Genomic DNA, 16,958 nt, shown 5'->3' with positions numbered 1-16,958 from the left:
AATCACTAAAACTGGACTGAACAATTAAACTTCTTAATTTGTTCAAAATTTGCTTTGCTATATTTCAAGTCTCCAGATTTCCACAGAAGAGATTAAGAACAATTGTAATATGAAAATGGAATGAGTGAATAAAACAGCAAGAAATCAAGAAAGCTTTATTACAATTTAATTCTGCATAATTTAAAAATCATTTTAAATCGTTAGTTGCAATACAAATTCCTTTTAAGTATAAAAATCAAGTTGCCAGTGTATGTTTCAGTACCACACTTCAATCAGATCATCTTAGGGTCCTCTAATGCAAATGAGTCCTCCTCACCCTCCCACTTTAACTGGCTTAGAGAACTCCTTTGCTTAGAGAGAGGTCCATTTGCTCGTTCAGATTTACCCAAGTAGCACCAAGAATTCTACAGGTCACAAATTTGGCACTCAAAAGCAGAGCATTGAGGCCTTTCTGGTTGAAATTCCATATAAATAGCTACCATTGTGTACTGAACAGAGCATTTGAGTGCTAAAAGTATACATCTAAAAAGACTGCCTCAGATCATCCTTTGGACAGAGCACTCCTGAACTGTTCAAATCAACTGGGTCCGGGGTGGGAGGGGGAATAAGTGAAATCTCTCAAAGACAAAAAATGTAAATGATTAGTCTGCTAGAAGGATATAAAAACTGAATAGCACAGGAGAGACTGAATTGTCACAAGTCAATTGCATTCCCAGCCACTCAAATATAAAACTTTTATAAGGTTGGTTTCGACTGCTCTCTCAATGCTGGAATGTTCTGATCTTATTTGGAATTAGACATATCCAACCAGGGAGCTAAGTCAAATCTCCCTTGTAATGTGACAATGGACAAAATCAAGGCAAAAAAAAAAAAAAAGAACCCAAACTCTGCACTAGAGTTACAATAAAATAGGTTAAGAATTATAGAAATTTGCAACAGCCCAAATTTACAGAGTGACCATTTACAGATTTTGTTAATTATCAATTATTGTAATAAAGAAAAAAGTTCATGATATCTGCACGCTCCTGAAATTCATTCCTGCAGAGATCAGGCCCTGGAGTAAGAACTGTCAGAATAGCAGGATACCTGCTCCTCTTGGCAGAAAATACACAGAAATATCAGATGTTGAAATCAGTCTGTTAATGAGGTACTATGAAGACAGTAAAGAGCTCTCCAAGTTGTTCTAGTTCATGGCACTTTGTGAAGAACAAAAAAGAAAGTGGTATGTAGAAGGAAGCATCCCCAGGCTTCTGCAAACATCATGGCATATTGTTATTTTGGTGTTTATCTGAACCATTCCCAGTACACTACATTTGTTTCTTTAGCTAGTCATACTGATGGCTTGGGTCAACTGTGGCTTGTAATTTAGCCTTTTAGAGTGGGATTTGCTAAAGTAATATATGCCATCAGTTATAATGGAATTGTAGTTACTGTAAGTTATCAGTACATCAGGCAGAGAGAAAGGCACATCCTCTTCTTTGAGGGGAAGTAGGGGACAGATAGGAATATATCCACCGCATACTTCAATACCACATAAGGCAAGGCTAATTTAATATTTCTCTTAATCCTAATAGCCCTACAGTTGCCAACCCACCAGCATCTTGCTGCAATGAGAAAAGAGAGCTCATTCCATATAGTGCAGGCATAACACACATTTTTGCATGGGTGAGATACTTTAGGAAACTAAGATCTGAACCACTAACACAGGCTGCTCCCAAATACAGTCAGTGGCACCTACGCAAGGAATGAGATTATTAATTTCAGTACACAAAACCCACAAATCCCAGCATCCTTATATTAATACAGAATCTCTTATACAGCACATCAATTTCAGATCTGCAAGTTGCAGGGGCAAGTCTTTAATGGAGGTTTCACACTGCTGCTTTTTTGCTCATCCTAGGTGTTGTGGGTAAACAGACTTCTGAAGATAGAAGCCAGTGACCATTCACAAAGGGGTAGGAACAGTTATTGAAGTGTTTAAATAGAGCTTCAGCTAAAAAGTAATTTATAATAATGTGTGACCAGCTAGCGTGGAGAGGAGAATTATTTTTAAAATGCTGTAGCCCAGGTAACCGTATCCACCATAGCTGGCCAACCATTAAAAACAGTTTAACTGGAACCATAGTTAAACATGGTTCCTGGCTTCATGTTATAGGACCTACACAATTCCAAGACATGATCTGCCATGAACTCTCATGCAATGATGTAGGGGTTAATTATGGTTGGGAGAAAGAGAACTAATTCCTCAAGAGCAACAGTCTCCTTCCAACTCTCTGGAATTCTCCTAAAAGGCAGGGGAATGTACATGTACAAGTATGCAGGTCATACTAGGAAATCCACTTTGAGAATGTCATCCCAATTACCTCAAGCAGTTTGAAGAGAGAACAATAACTCCACTCTCAAAATTTAAAATACTCTTTAGAGGGGGAAGAGAAACCCTAATGCAGTTAAGACAACTATGGCAGACCTGCATTTTGTTACTATCTCACGTCTCTGTTCCTAAACCACCACAGAATCATTTATTTGAGTTACTGTCATCTAGAATTCCACATATCAGGAGGTGCCAACTTCTGATCTTAATACTAATGAAACCATTTCAGGAGTTCCTTATGTCTGAAACACTGGACCAAACATGATTGGTTTTCATTAACTTTTCATACAAGTAATCACATTCTTCACTATAAAGTAAGTCTCATATTAATATTGAAGGTTTCAGCATTTTTAAATTTAGACAAATGGTTTTCAAATTTCATGATGTCAAATTAAGGCAATAATTAGAAAGCCAGGCTCTTGTCTGGTAGACCAAGTTGATGAATCAGTAAGGGCCAGAAGCAGCAGGAACTATATTTAAAGCAAAATTATCAATATCTGTCGCTTTCAGCAAGGCCAATAACTGAAGTTTGTCTAGTAAAGGAAAAGTTTGGCTTTGAAGAAGTCCCCTCATCCTCTTCTATTGAAAAGAATGGAAGCCAACTGAACTCTGGAGATGGAGACTCTGGAACTTTAGAAGATGGATAGATATTTCATCAGTCTCTCACTAGGCTGGAATGAACTGGTTTGTCTCAGTTTCCCTGAAGCAGTTACCAAACTGCAAGAATATACTTTGCATGAACCATTTCTGTTTAGACCTGTTAGTGCAAGATGCAAATCTTCAATTAAAAAAAAGAAAGGAGCCCGCCAAGATCCCCGTCAGTCTTCATTTCACTTCAAATATCCATCGTCTTCGGCAACTACAACAGGACACACTTTTTTGTGTTTTTCTTTGCCACTGGGTATAAAACTGCGCGCACAGCTTCAGCAAACACCTCTCGAACCCCCTCCTGGTTCAGAGCTGAGCATTCCAAATATTTTACTGCTCCAATCTGTTTGGCCAGTGAAGTTCCCTGTTGTGGGGTAGTGGGAGCCAAGCTTTGCTCCTTCAGCTTTTTAACGGTTTCCACATCACTTCGTAAGTCCCTTTTGGTGCCAACTAAAAGGATTGGAACATTAGGACAGTGGTGAGAGACTTCAGGGTGCCATTTGTGCCGAACATTTGCATAAGAGGAGGGACTTCCAATGGAAAAACAGATGACAAATACATTGGTTTGAGGATATGAGAGGGTACGTAGACGGTCATATTCCTCCTGGCCTGCAGTGTCCCAGAGATTTAGACTAACTGTCCGGCCATCCACAGTCATCTGGGCACTATAGTTGTCAAACACAGTGGGTATGTACTCCTCTGGAAAGGCATTGGTGGTGTAGCTGATGAGAAGACAGGTCTTTCCCACCGCACCATCTCCAACAACTACACACTTTATTGTCTGCATTCTTTACCCAGAAATGGAGAATCCTGCCGAAAGAGAAAACAAAGTCACTCACTTATAGGAATTTTAAAACAAAAAGTGTAGAAGGTTTCTCTAATACAATGCCCTCAACATTTCTAATAATTTATTTTTGGTAGCGGACACAGCATGCTAGATGCTAAACACACATAAAGAGGCAGCCTACACTCTAGAACACTGGTTCTCAAACTTATTTGATCATGCCCTCCTTTGTGTCTGTAGGAGTTTATCCCCCCCCCCCCAACAAGTACATATACCAATAAAAAACAAACATGCAACTCTCATTAAATATTAAAAACAGTAAGGCATTGATTCAAACAGCGCCAACGATCCATTTTAATAAGGGCAAAATGGAAATTGCGATGCTTAAAGTTAAATGTGCACACTGAATCATAAACTGATTAATGTACAGATGGCAACGACTTGTATAATGCTATTCAAGCTTAAAAGAATAGCATCAAAATGCACAGCGCCATCTGAAGATCTGATCTGTCCGAAGGAATCAGCTTTGCTAGTTGTTTGTTACTGTGGGTAAAATGTGCACAGTGAGGATCCCCATCCCCCAAGTTTCTCACACACACCCGAAAACGTATTCCATAGCCCTCCCAGTTTGAGACCCTCTGCTCTAGAAAGAAACAGTAGAAGTAGAGGAGAGGAAAAAGAGGTACAACATACAAATAGAGTGGTCACATGGCAATTGGACACATCCTGATTATTTAGCTAAATAAAAATAAATTAGCTGAATACCTACAACCTAGCCTTAATCAGCCAGATAATTTCTTGTAGGTAATCTAAACGAGTCTTTAGGACTTGACTGCAGAGAAAGGGATTTGCGGTCTTGTGCCCCACAGCAAGATGTTCTCTGTCACTTGTGGTATCACACTGCTTGGCCCACTCCATGCTATCCTTGTTCTCTACCACCTAAGCAGTAGTAACACAGAGAAGGCTCTAGGAGTTAAACTGAATATGATTCAATGCAGATGAGGCAAATGCGCTAGTAAGATGTATGAATACTGCCTATAAAATAAGTAAAGTAATTAATTCACTCAGCACCAGTTACCTAGTACTGTAGAGTATTCAGACCACACCAATAAAAGGTTTAGAATATAGAACCTAGGAGGAAAACTTGGTACATCTGTTCTTCGAAATATAATCAGACTGCTACCATGTCACTCTGAATACACAAAGAACTGTTCTAAAGAGACCAAGAACAGATTATTCTCACTAATCATTGACGGAACAGGCAGGAACTAATGAGCTGCAGCAAAGAAAGCTCATGTTAAGTACTAGGAAAACCCTAATACCAAAAGAGTTCATTAGTAAAATAAGCTTCCAAAAGCAGGTTGTAGAATCACTACTGGAGAGATCAGAGATTAAGGCCTTGTCTACACTTCAGAGTTGTGTCGATGCAAGTTACGCCAAACGATCAAAACCCACTCTAATTACATCACTTGTGCACGTTCACATAACACTCCCATCAGCAGAGCTCTAGCATCAACAGAGTAATGCACTGGGTACCTATCCCACTGTGCCACTTGCTACCTTCTGCGGCTAGAGGCTAGGAGTTGTGGGAAGGCAGAGTGGATCACAGAGCATCATGGATACCGGCTCAACATCCCATGATGCAGCTTTTTCTATTCCATCACTCCATGGGCTTCCGACTGTGGTCAGTGCCATTTTTCAACAGCCTGTTTACAGTGCGCCCGCCCTCTTTGTCTGAAAGGATGGATCCTGCACTGCTCTCTACGGTTGTGGTCACTGTTATGACTAAGTCATGGCTGGTCATGCAGTATATCATGAGCAGCTCCCAATCTAAACAGGAATCTGAGGTGCCTGACCTGCTGTGTGCAATGGAGAGAAACACCACCAGATTACATTTGCCATTCACTGAGCTGCTGCACATTTCTCCCCACTGTATTTTCCACTGCAGGCATCCGATGAAGTGAGCTGTAGCTCACAAAAGCTTATGCTCAAATAAATTTGTTAGCCTCTAAAGGTGCCACAAGTACCTTTTTTTTTTTTTGGCGAATACAGACTAACACGGCTGCTACTCTGAAACATGGTGGACCGTCGCTTTTGGGCTTGCATCGTTATGCAGATCTGGAATGATGAGCAGTGGCTGCAGAACATTCAGATGCAGAAAGCCACCTTCCCAGAACAGTGCGTGGAGCTTGGCCCAGCACTGCGGCACAAGGACACCAAAATGAGAGCTGCCCTCTCAGTGGAGAAACACGTGGCGATCACTCTGTGGAAACGGGCAACTCTAGACTGCTACCAGTCAGGTCGCGAATCAGTTTGGTGTCCATAGTTGGGACTGCATTATCGCAAGTGTGCAGGACATTCTACTACAAAACTGTGACTCTTGGAAATGTGTGTGATACAGTGGATGGCTTTGAGGCAATAGGATTTCCTAACTGTGGCACGGCGACAGATGGCACACATACCCCAATTTTGGCCCCAGACTATCTTGCAAAGGAGTACATCAATAGAAAGGGGTATTTCTCTATGGCATTGCAGGCGCTTGTGGATCATTGTGGGCGTGTCACTGACATCAATGCGGGCTGGTCCAGGAAGGTGCATGACGCACACATCTTCAAGAGCATTGGCCTGTACAGAAAGCTGCAAGCAGAGACTTTCTTTCCAGACAAGATTCCAATGGGGGATGTTGAAATGCCCAAAGTGATCCTGGGAGACCCAGCATACCCTTTACTCCCATGGCTCATGAAGCCTTACATAGGAAACCTGGACAGCAGCAAGGAGCACTTCAACAACAGGGTGAGCAAATGTAGAATGACCGTAGAATGTGCTTTTGGCAGATTAAAAGCACACTGGCACTGCCTTTATGGCAGATTAGACCTAAATGAGGAAAATATTCCCATGGTCATAGCAACCTGCTGTGTGCTGCATACTATTTGTGAGGCTAAGGGTGAAAAGTTTTCCTCAGGGTGGAGCATGGATGCGGATCACCTGGTGGCTGATTTTGAGCAGCCAGAACCAGGGCTATTATAGGGGCACAACAGAGGGCTATTTGAATCCTGGAGCCTTTTAGGCACCATTTTGACAATGAGCACCAGCAATGTGTCTTGCTATACAGCACTCTGCCATGCTATGTTAACTTGCCACCTTGCATGAAAATTTTGATGATTCCCAATAGTGATTTGTAGTCAGCAAATGATCAGATTGCAACTGTGTATTAATTCCAGCAGCAACCACTGTGTGTAGGAGACAAATGAAGACTGATTATTTTTCAGAGAGTATGTTTTTATTAAACACCAATTAAAAACACAGAGAAAATGCTCAGTGGAAAGGGAGATAACAGTGAAGGGCAGTGTCCTGATGTAGGTTCTCATAGCTATGTGTTACTCCAGCTATCATTTTGGAAACTGTCTGAAGGGGTGGAGTGAACAGGGTACTGAGACAGGCTGGGAAGATGCAAGAAATGTCTGAGAGGAGTTTGGGGAAGGTGGTGGTAGAGGGTGGTGAAACACTGGAATGCGTTACCTAGGGAGGTGGTAGAATCTCCTTCCTTAGAGGTTTTTAAGGTCAGGCTTGACAAAGCCCTGGCTGGGATGATTTAACTGGGAATTGGTCCTGCTTTGAGCAGGGGGTTGGACTAGATGACCTTCTGGGGTCCCTTCCAACCCTGATATTCTATGATTCTATGATTCTATGAAGGCATGACAAGCATCTCTGTATCAGCTGCAGGGGGATGGGAGGGGAGAGAGAAGAGCACGCATGTGTTCTGCCTACAGCGTGATTACAGACTTCAACATCTCTATTTGGTCCTCCATCACTTTTATCATCTGCTCCTGGGCCATTAAAATTCGCTCCTGGCTCTCCTTGCTGTCCTGCCTATTTTATAATTTTCACTTATTGTCTCTCTCCACACCCTTGTGTTCTTGTTTCTCAGCATCTGAGGATTGAAGAACCTCTCAAAGCATGTCCTCCTTGGCTTCCTTACCTGGCAGAGGCACTCTGCCGGCATGTAGTGGGTTCCCCTGAAGGCCACATCTGCACAAACACAACAAACAGAACCATGCTTGTTAGTGCATTCACAGCTTCAAATCATAGTAAAATGCACCTTTTAAAATCTGAAATCAATTTCTCACTTTCCCTTGGCAGGTACACAGCTCAGCCAACACCCTAAACATGGTGAGTTCGTCCGGGGGAGGGAGAGCGCTCAAGATGGGGCAAAAGGTCTGGGAGGTTTTTTCAGAGGATCACTGCAAGCAACTAGGGACAAAATTGTAAATTCTACCACCAATTTTCCAGACAGAGATCATAGAAGTCAATATCTCACTCCTGCAGGTAAGCAAGGAGGCATCTCCTGCATCTGTCTGGCTCGGATCCCTATGCAGCTCGCCTCTGTGCTGTTTTGGTCCCTGCACAAGTAATTCCTGATTGGTGCAGGAAAGTTTCGTACAATGGGGGAAGGAACAAAGCAGCTCTGCCAAGGAACCTTCAACAGAGGATTAGTGAGTACTTCCAGGAAAGTTGCCGAGCGATCTCTCTAGCAGATTCCATGAAATCTCAGTGTGCATTAACACACTGTTCTGCCTCACTGCTTAGTTGCACAGGGGGATGCAAATCACATGCAAACACAGCTAGTCTTGTACATTTCTGTCCCTTCACCCACTTCTAGCACATAAAGCAGCGTCAACTCAAAAAGATCACTTACCAGAGCTCCCCTTTCCTGCTTCATGCACACCAGAGACAGATTGTTGGGACTGGCTCAAACCTGCCTTGGTCAAGAAAAGGCCCTGGCTTGCCGCAGTACCAGATGACCCTGTTGCCTGTCCCATCTCGTCCTCCAACTCAACCTCCTTGTCCACGACTTCGTCCTTGGGGTTGAGTCCACTGTCTGCTGTCTCCAGCTGTTGCCCCCCCACCCCGCAAGTATCCTCAGGGATCTTGATGGTGAAGGTGGGGTCACCACCGCGGATGGCGTCCAGCTCCTTATAGAAATGGCAGGTCTCCAGTGCAGCACTAGAGCAACAGTTTGACTCCCTTGCCTTCTGGTACATCTGCCTCAGTTATTTTATCTTCACATGGCACTGATGCATGCCCTGTTCATAGCCCTTATCCAACATGCCACGAGAAATCTGACAGTAGGTATCAAAGTTCCTACAGCTGAATTTAAGCTGGGACTTCACAGCCTCCACTCCCCACAGAGAAAGCAGATCCAACAACTCAGGTGTGCTCAAAGCAGGAGAGTATTTGCTGCATGGAACCGCCATGATCAGCTGGAAAGATGCTATGTAAGCTCTCCATGCCAAGCAAACAGGAAGTGGAATACAAAAATTCCTGGACCTTTAAAGGTGAAGGTGCAGATACCTGTGTACCTGGGTGCAAGGCAGTTGAGTTCGAACTGCTGACCAGAGTGGTCAGGATGGGCATTATGGGACACCTCCTGGAAGCAATTTACAGCAACATAACCAAGTGCAATGTCTACACTAACACTTTGACCATATAACTTTACCACAAAAAGCTCAACACCTCTCATTGAGGTGGTTTTATTTTGTTGGCAAAGCAGGAGAGCTTTGTTGGTGGAAGTTGAATTATACTGCGTACATCTCCATTGTTTTGTTGACAAAAGATAACTTTTGTCAACAAAACTGTGTAGTGTAGACAAGGCCTAAGACTTTACGCCCACAACCCTTAAGAAACATTATGATATGCTGACCTAGTGCAGGGGGCTTAGCTAGATGGCCAAGCAGAGAATTCCTCAAATCCAACCTATTCCATCTCTCGCCATCATATGATTCCCATCATTTTCAATCCGGACTTTATAGACCTGAAGCTCCTGCTGTTCATCTGCAGGCATAAAAGTTGGCTGTACATTTTCATGCTGCAGTTTCTATTGCTGAGTCTGAACAAGAATGAAACTGCTGCACATATCTGCCTCCCCACCCTAATATCTTTCTGGCATTACTTATAGTCCTTGACTCCTGAACTGCAGACAAATCAGTTGCTTCCAGTCAAGATAGAAAGTGAGTGACTACATTTCATTTTTTGTAATCGGCAAAGATACCACAGAACATAGTACTGAGACCATGTTAAAATGGTTAAAACTTCTACAAAAATTGCGAAGTTCTTTTCCTCCAACTCCATCCTTGATCCCCTCCAATTTCTAGAAGTCATCAATAATCTCTTAATAGTCAAATTTCAGGGTCTCTCCTCTGCCCTGATCCTTAACTTTATCAATCACATCTGCATTAACATCTTATCTACACTGAGCTTCCACAATACTGTCTTCTGGTTTTCCTCCCATGATCAGTATACTTTAATATTTTGTATTAGCTGGATATAAGTTACTTAAATTTTGGTACATAATAAACCTAAACAGACTCATCAAATAACTTGTCAGGTTAGTGCTGGGCAAACTGAAGGATCCCAAAATACATTGGGAATTGTACACTTATTCACAACTAAGATACAGCCAGCTCTGCAAAGCATGGTAGAAAATCTGCCCCAGAAATCACCTAACAGGTTTGGAGGGGAAACAAAGTAGGTTTGGGAATTTTTGTTTATATGTCAAATGGAAGGATGAAATTTAGGTAGATATAAGTCACTTAAATTAATTAGAATCTAGACAAGACTGGGGTAAAACACTCCAATTCTTGCGACCACCATTAAAAAGGTGGATTCTGCGGCAACATGTGCATCTAACTGTTCAAACATGCCAACCAGAATCAGTGTCAGGACTAGAGTTTAGTAATTCAACTTTTAAAATATTATGTTAAAGTGGCACACATCAATGATCAGCTACCTAGAGTCATAATTGAAAGTAGAGCTGTGTACATTATATTGAGGTGATAGTACTTCTATTAAGATTGCACCAGAATTTCCATTTTAATAGGGGTGAAAAAGGCCTATACAAAGAATGGTTTCAGAGTAGCAGCCGTGTTAGTCTGTATTTGCAAAAAGAAAAGGAGTCCTTGTGGCACCTTAGAGACTAACAAATTTATCTGGGCATAAGCTTTCGTGGGCTATAACCCACTTCAGACGCATGGAGTTAAAAAATACAGTATAAATATACAGCACATGAAAAGATGGGAGTTGCCTTACCAAGGGGGGGGGGTCAGTGCTAATGAGGCCAATTCAATCAGGGTGGATGTGGCCCATTCCCAACAGTTGACAAGAAGGGGTGAATATCAGAAGGAAAATTACTTTTTGTAGTGCTAACGAGGCCAATTCAATCAGGCCCTAAAATACAACCGCATTTACTCCAATCCCTCAGACAGAGATAAACACCTACAGGATCTCTATCAAGCATTCTTAAAACTATAAGGAGTAGTTGTGGCACCTTAGAGACTAACCAATTTACGTGAGCATAAGCTTTTGTGAGCTACAGCTCACTTCCGATGAAGTGAGCTGTAGCTCACGAAAGCTTATGCTCACATAAATTGGTTAGTCTCTAAGGTGCCACAAGTACTCCTTTTCTTTTTGCGAATACAGACTAACACGGCTGTTACTCTGAAACCTATCTTAAAACTACAATACCCACCTGGGGAAGTGAAGAAACAGACTGACAGAGGCAGAAGGGTACCCAGAAGTCACCTACTACAGGACAGGCCCAACAAAGAAAGTAACAGAACGCCACTAGCCATCACCTTCAGCCCCCCATCATCAAGGATCAACAACCTATCCTGGAGGACAATCCCTCACTGTTTTCTGTGGAGCAGTGAGTGCCCACAGTGGGATTGGGTAAGAGGGGTGGGGGGAAATGAGGGAAGGGGAATGAGAAGGTGGAAAATGTGGGAGGGAGGGGAAAAAGTGGGAACCCAGCATGCAGTGTCTCCTCAGCAGCAGCTGGGGCTCCCCTGTTAAGCAGGTTCAACGAACCCTCACCCTGAGAAGCCCTACCCCACTACACATGGACTCCGACAACCCCGCTCGCACCCTGGGCCCCCACCCCAGTGAGCCCCAACCAGCTGCACCCTGGGCCCCCACCCCAACAAGCCCCACTCCCCCAGCACCCAGACACCCCCCCTGCCAAACCCCATCTCCCTACACCCAGACTTCCCCACTGAGCCCAACCACCATCACCTGGATCCCCTGCAGAGTCCCATTGCCCCTGTGCATCCAGATCTCCCACTGCCCGCACCATGATTACCCCACAGAGAAACCTCTCACCCCACATCTGGATCCCCCCCACGCTAAGCCCCTCCACATTTGGATCATAGAATCATAGAATATCAGGGTTGGAAGGGACCTCAGGAGGTCATCTAGTCCAACCCCCTGCTCAAAGCAGGACCAATCCCCAATTAAATCATCCCAGCCAGGGCTTTGTCAAGCCTGACCTTAAAAACTTCTAAGGAAGGAGATTCTACCACCTCCCTAGGTAACGCATTCCAGTGTTTCACCACCCTCCTAGTGGAAAAGTTTTTCCTAATATCCAACCTAAACCTCCCCCACTGCAACTTGAGACCATTACTCCTTGTCCTGTCCTCTTCTACCACTGAGAATAGTCTAGAACCATCCTCTCTGGAACCACCTCTCAGGTAGTTGAAAGCAGCTATCAAATTCCCCCTCATTCTTCTCTTCTGCAGACTAAACAATCCCAGTTCCCTCAGCCTCTCCTCATAAGTCATGTGTTCCAGACCCCTAATCATTTTTGTTGCCCTTCACTGGACTCTCTCCAATTTATCCACATCCTTCTTGTAGTGTGGGTCCCAAAACTGGACACAGTACTCCAGATGAGGCCTCACCAATGTCGAATAGAGGGGGACGATCACGTCCCTCGATCTGCTCGGATCCTGCTGGGCTGAGCCTGCCCAGCCACACCTGGTATGCCCGGCACAGAGAGGCAGGGCCCTGGGGTGTTTCTGGGGCAGGCCCAGCCCTTGCACTGTCAGGGTCAGGTGCAGCCTCACTACTGAGTTCCTGTACTGGGAGAGGTAAGGTGGGAGATCACCGTGAAGCCCCTAATGCAGCCAGTGGCCTCTGCTCCCCACTGCCACGCTGGAGCCACATTTATTGACAAAATATGCAGAATTTCAAAATATTGTGTGCATAAATTTTAATTTTTTGGTGCAGAACTCCCTCAGGAGTAATACTGGCATGAAAACTAATCTCCAAGAAGATTTTTTTTTCTTTTTTCTGCTTTCTTTTCTGCTTTCTGAAAGTAGGAAAAAAGCATACAGGCACAAAGCCAAAAATCTCAGCAGTGGAGATACACCCAGAGAGTATCACAGCTTATACTGGGAAAGGCCTGGCAGGCAGAGTAGAATCCCCAATGGTCATGTCTTCTGGCAGAGTTCAGTGAGAAATTCCACAGAAGCACAGCGTACAGATCTTATTTCATACATTCACAGAATAAGTCAGTCATCCACCTTTCCTACTAAAAGAACAAAACTAGACTCCAAGAACTACAATGCTCACGTGGCTACATTCTCCTCTACAAGACCTTGACTTTGTGCATTTCACCTATCCAAAAACTTGCCTTTGTGTAAGCTGTACATAAGAAAACTGCTCTACACTTGGAATCAGGCAAGGCCACAATCAAATTCCCACTGAAGTAAAAAGAAAAAAAAGTCTCAAGGCATGAGAAGGTAAGTAAGCCACAGGAAGATAAGTTTTTATCCAAACCTCATTCTTATTTCAATACAGTTTATAGGACAAAAGTATTGTAGGAAAATCTCAGAGTTACATGAGGACCAAGACTGGAATGAGGGGGTTTCCCCCCTAAAATTATATCAACTTTTTTTTGGGGGGGGGGGTGAGGAGTGTTTCATATTAACAGTTCAAATCTAGTTTGTTTGCAAGTGAACTGGAGTAGCTGCAAAACATTTCATTAGTGGTCAACAGGCTTCAAACTGGGGTTTACGAGCAGCAGCATAGCAGATAAGAATTTCTCCAAGATGTCACTTGTGCTCCAGAATCTAAGCTTTCAATTTTAAAACAAAATCTTTAGTGTGGAAAGGCAACCCTAATCTCTCTCCACTACATCTAGGGAAGTGAGCAGGATGTGGCTTGCTTACGTGCCCAAGCTCTAAAACATTTAGATCAGCGATACTCAGACAGAGGCTCCCAAGCTGCAAGTGGCTCTTTAAGGTGTCTCCTTTGGCTCTTTGCAGCACATATTAAAACAGTGTGTGATTGAATTAACAACCAATCAGGCTGCTTTTACTATGTTATTAACCAATTGTAGTTGATAAAATGAAAATGCTGTGAGAATATATATATTATATACACACAAAATATTTGTCATACTGTTTAAATATGAATATATAGTACTCTGGTAAGTGAAAATGAATTCACACTATGTCTCTTTTGGGTAATGTTGATCACTAGTTTGGCTCCTAAACCACTGAGGTCTGAGTATCACTGATTTAACTATACAATCATTTCCTTGTGGAGGGTTTGCAGGACTCCAACAAAACCCTCCAAACACTCAAAACCTTCACACATCAGGAACCCAGAATCCAACTTGTCAAGGGAAGTGACTTCTACCTGGGTAATTTCATTTCTCTTATTATTTCTTAACCATGAGTGTGCATGGTGCTGTACATGATAGAAGTATGAAGACACTTCACAGTCCAGAAAATCTTACAGTCAAAAAGAGAAGAGGGACAGAGGGACCCAGACGAGGGGATTCATCTTAGATATTTATTTGCTTTGGTGGCCCTCAAAATGAATCTTTTGGAGAGATTTAAGTGAGGAAGGAAGAAAATGAGTAGAACAGGATAGAAAGGAAGGTGTGTGCATAGGTGGCAGCATGAAAGATGTGGAGACAAGAATGTGAGAAATCAATAGGAGACATGTAGGGCTTGTCTATACTTACCCCATTGCAGATGCACAATTACAGCTGTGCCACTGTAGTGAAGACACTACCTATGCAGACAGGAGAGCTTCTCCCGTCGGTATAGGTATTCCACCTTCTTGAGAGGTGGTAGCTATGTCAACAGGAGAAGCCCTCCCATTAACACAGCACTGTCTACACCAGGAGTTTGGTCAGGATAACTGCATCGCACAGGGGTGTGGATTTTCTGACATAAGTTTACAATATAGCCTAGAGCTAAGACTAGCACCACTGGCATGGCAAAAGAGGTATGAGTTATGAAGCGAGATCCAAGATGCAGGCTAGGGCAGTTGTGCCTGGCTTTCCAGGCAAGGATGGAAAGTTTAAATTTAATATAGTGAGTGATGAGAGCCAATAGAGGGATTCAATGAGGGCAGTGTGTATGGATCTACAAGGTAGAATGGTAATTTTGGTGGCAATGTTTTGGATGTAATATAGATGCGCAGGCAGTGTACATCTGGAAGGACAGAGGAAGGAATTAGTTAAAATCAAGGTGGGAGATAATATGGGCAAGAGCTTTAGCACCCAGGATAAAGAGAAAAGTGAATTTGCAAAACATGGAAGAAATAGCAGAATATGACTACTTCTTGAGAAGCTAGTCCTGGGACCCACAAGGGGAGAGGCCATTCTTGATTCTGTCCAAAGTGGTGCACAGGATCTGGTCCAAGAGATGACTATAGCTGAGGTGCTTGGTAATAACAACCATAACGTAACTAAATTTAACATCCTTGTAGGGGGAAAATACCAAAGAAACAGACCATAGTTCCCCTTTTTGAAGTTAAATGCTACTACACAAAAATGCTAGTTAAACAGAAGTTAAAAAGAATAGTCAAAAGGTGAAATGCCTGCAAGCTGTATGGAAACTATTTCAAAACACTATAATAGAGGCTCATACTAAAAGTATATCCCAAATTTTAAAAAAAAGAAGAGAACCAAAAAATGCCATCATGGCTAAATAGAGTAAAAGAAGCTCACTTCTTGTTAGAAGCAAAAAGGCATACTTTAAAAACTAAAAGTCAAATCCTACTGAGGAAAACAGAAAGGAGCATTAACTCTGACAAGTCAAGTGTAAAAGTATAAATTAGGCAGGCCAAAAAAGAACGTGAAGAGCAACTAACAAGACAAAAATTAACTGCAAAAAAAATTTTAAGTACATCAGAAGCAGGAAGCCTGCGAAACAATCAGTGGGGTCACTGGACGATCAAGGTACTACAGGAATACTCCAGGAAGACAAGCCCATTGCAGAGCAGCTAAATTAATTCTTTACATCAGAGCACATCAGGGAGACTCCCACACCCAAGCCATTCTTTTTAGGTGAAACATCTGAGGAACTATCCCAGATTAAGGTGTCACTAGAGGAGCCTTTGGAACAAACTTTAATTTAACAGTAATAAGTCACCAGGACCAAATGGTATTCACACAGGAGTTGTGAAGGAACTCAAATATGAAACTGCAAAACAACTGTGGTACATAACCTATTGCTTAAATCAGCCTCTCTACCAGATGACCGGAGGGTAGCTAACATAATGCCAATTTTTTTAAAAAGAGGCACCAGAGGCGATCCTGGCAGTTACAGGCTAGTAACTGTAACTTCAGTACCAGACTAACTGGTTGCAGATATAATAAAGAACAGAATGATCAGACACAGATGAACACGATATGTTGGGGAAGAACCAACATGATTTTTGTTTAGGAAAATCATGCCTCACCAATCTATCAGAATTCTCTGAGGGAGTCAACCAGCATGTGGGCAAGGGTGATCTAGTGCATATAGTATACTTGGATTTTCAGAAAGCCTTTACAAGGTCCCTCAAAGTCTCTTAAGTAAAGTAAGCAGTCAGGAGATAAGAGGGAAGGTCCTCTCATGGGTCAGTAACTAGTTAAAAGATAAGACCCAAAGGTAGGAATAAACAAATAGTAAGTTTTCACAGTTCCCCAACAATCTGTAATAGGGCCTGTGCTGTTCAACATTCATAAATGACCTGGAAAAGGGAACAAACAGTGAGGTGGCAAAGTTTACCAAGATAGTTAAGTCTAAAGCTGACTGAAGAGTTACAAAAGCATCTCACTAAACGGGGTGAGTGGGCAACAAAATGGCAGATGAAATACAATGTTTATTGGTGCAAAGTAACATATTCGAAAAAATAATCCCAGCTATACATACAAATGAAGGGGTCTAAATTAGCTGTTACCACTCAAGAAAGATCTTGGAGGCTTTATGGATAGTTCTCTAAAACCATCTGCTCAATGTGAAGCAACAGTCAAAAAGAGTTAATGTTAGGAACCATTAGGAAATGGATAGAAAATAAGAAAGAAAATATAATGCCACTATA

The 16,958-nt window shown here is 42.7% G+C and overlaps 1 long non-coding RNA gene and 1 pseudogene across 3 annotated transcripts in view; one reads left to right on the top strand and one right to left on the bottom strand.

Annotated features, from left to right (window-relative positions):
- Nucleotides 1-134: 134 nt before the first annotated feature.
- LOC311525929 (rho-related GTP-binding protein RhoG pseudogene) overlaps nt 135-16,958 on the bottom strand; it is a 36,630-nt pseudogene continuing 19,806 nt past the window's right edge. The window contains exons 2-3 of one of the 2 annotated variants that reach the window (XR_014714719.1): nt 7,783-7,832; nt 135-3,829 (exon numbers count right to left, since the gene is read on the bottom strand). The product of XR_014714719.1 is annotated as a rho-related GTP-binding protein RhoG pseudogene (transcript). The remainder of the gene's footprint in view (nt 3,830-7,782; nt 7,833-16,958) is intronic. The other variant, XR_014714720.1, reaches the window with a different exon arrangement.
- Nucleotides 6,352-10,140, top strand: LOC311525930. Its single transcript, XR_014712898.1, has 3 exons — nt 6,352-6,596; nt 7,944-7,973; nt 8,130-10,140. It is a non-coding gene; the product is annotated as an uncharacterized lncRNA (long non-coding RNA).

Source organism: Lepidochelys olivacea (assembly GCF_965140295.1).
Source record: "Lepidochelys olivacea isolate rLepOli2 genome assembly, chromosome: 9".
In the NCBI taxonomy this organism is placed as follows: Eukaryota; Metazoa; Chordata; order Testudines; family Cheloniidae; genus Lepidochelys; species Lepidochelys olivacea.
Note: the sequence above shows the minus strand (reverse complement) of the source record. Positions and strands in the feature narration are given on the sequence as shown.